This window comes from Leuciscus leuciscus, assembly GCF_965113295.1.
Source record: "Leuciscus leuciscus genome assembly, chromosome: 9".
NCBI lineage: Eukaryota > Metazoa > Chordata > Actinopteri > Cypriniformes > Leuciscidae > Leuciscus > Leuciscus leuciscus.
Window position 1 is genome coordinate 2,303,658 of NC_138733.1, and position 2,500 is coordinate 2,306,157.

Consider the following 2,500-nt stretch of genomic DNA (forward strand, 5'->3'; position numbering starts at 1 on the left):
TAGTTACTTTTTATGGAAAGTAATGTTACAATATTGCGTTACTCCCTAAAAAAGAACTAATTGCACTCCTTAGTTACTTTTTATGGAAAGTAATGTGTTACAATATTGTGTTACTCCATAAAAAAAGAACTAATTGCGCTACTTAGTTACTTTTTATGGAAAGTAATGCGTTACAATATTGTGTTACTCCCTAAAAAAAGAACTAACTGCATTCCTTAGTTACTTTTTATGGAAAGTAATGTGTTACAATATTGTGTGACTCCCTAAAAAAAGAACTAACTGCATTCCTTAGTTACTTTTTTATGGAAAGTAATGTTACAATATTGCGTTACTCCCTAAAAAAAGAACTAATTGCGCTACTTAGTTACTTTTTATGGAAAGTAATGCATAGAATTTTGCGTTACTCCCTAAAAAAAGAACTAACTGCATTCCTTAGTTACTTTTTTATGGAAAGTAATGTTACAATATTGCGTTACTCCCTAAAAAAAGAACTAATTGCGCTACTTAGTTACTTTTTATGGAAAGTAATGCATAGAATTTTGCGTTACTCCCTAAAAAAAGAACTAACTGCATTCCTTAGTTACTTTTTTATGGAAAGTAATGTTACAATATTGCGTTACTCCCTAAAAAAAGAACTAATTGCGTTACTTAGTTACTTTTTATGGAAAGTAATGCGTTACAATATTGCGTTACTCCCTAAAAAAAGACTAATTGCACTCCTTAGTTACGTTTTATGGAAAGTAATGTGTTACAATATTGTGTTACTCCCTAAAAAAAGAACTAATTGCATTAGTTACATTTTTAAGGAAAGAAATGCATTACGTTACGTTTGCATTACTTTTTCTCACCTAGGATGGGCTTTCTCGTTTGATTTTAATAACAAAAAACAAAATTCTATTTTGTAATTCTAATTCTAGTTCTATTTTTTGCAAATGTAAAGGCCCTTTCACACAGAAAGTAAATTAAATAAGCCTTTACAAAATGTACGCCTGTACAGTAGGATTGCAGAACTAGATTGCAGTAGGAACTACATTTGAATTTGAATTTGAATTGTGGATTAGAATGTGGAAGTAGTAGGTCATCCATGGACTTTTCACCCTCTGTTTTTCAAATACTATATATTCGGACATACTACTCTTTTAGTGTACTATTTTTCGCATACTCTATAGTAGGCAAGTACTTGATTTCAGACACAGCGCAAAACATTTTCAGCAATAAAAACAACCAAAAATGATGTGATGTTTATCTAAAGTCGTTTTTTGCTTATTACTATGGTTGAATCTGATCATTGAAGGTCAGCAACAAAGACATTGGTTAATAAAGTGAGATTAAATACATAAAGTATATTTGTGCAATTTAACATTGAATTTGCATTTCACTGCCTTTATTATTTTGAGGAATACTGAATCAGTTTTTGTGCAAGTAAAAAGAGTAAATGTTTGCTCAAACTAGTCTAGAGCTACAATAACCATCATGTTCGCACACAACACCGCAACACTTACTCAAGATTTCTCTCAACATGAGGACAGGAGAGCTGTCACTCAATACTTGGGGGTAAAGTGACTTGCATTACTTATTTGAAAAAGTAACCCAGATATTTGTTGTACATTTTTAAAAAATGTGTTACTTTCCTAGTTACTTGAAAAATGAATCTGATTACTTTTAATGTGTTACACTTAACAATATATTCACTATATAAGAGCAGCTCTAGTGGTTTATTGCAGGTTGAGTGTAGACCTGAGCTACAGCGCATGTCGACCTGCATAATCTCTACACACACACACACACACACACACACACACACACACACACACACACACACACACACACACACACACACACACACACACACACACACACACACACTCAGACGGCCACCTGCTGCTGTCTGGATTATCAATCTGTCTGAGTCCAGATGCTTCATATGTCTCATCAGCTCATCTATGAATCTCTTCAAAACAATCACTAAACGACATCATCACATTTCTCACAACTGCGAGTTTATGTTTTAGAGATTGTAATCTTATCTAATATTTATATTATTAATTTATTTTATTTAGGTAACACTTTAATTGGTAACACTTTACAATAAGGTTCCATTTGTTAACATTAGTTAACGGCTTTAGTTAACATGAACTAACTATGAACAATACTTCTACGGCATTTATTAATCTTAGTTAATGTTAATTTCAGCATGTACTAATACAGTATTGTTGAAAAGTTGTATGTTAATATTATTGGTAACACTTTACAATAAGGTTCCGCTTATAGTTAACTAGTTACATTAATGGACCTGAGCTGCACTTATTATAATTAAAATCAAAGATTAATAAAAATACTGTCATGAGTGTTTTTCTCAATGTTAGTCCATGTTAGTTAATGTATTAACTAATGGGACCTTTTTGTTAAGTGTTACACTTTATTTTAGGGCCCTTGTTACACTTGTTACATGTACTTACTGTAATAATTACAATCAATTATGCATAATTTCATGCAATAA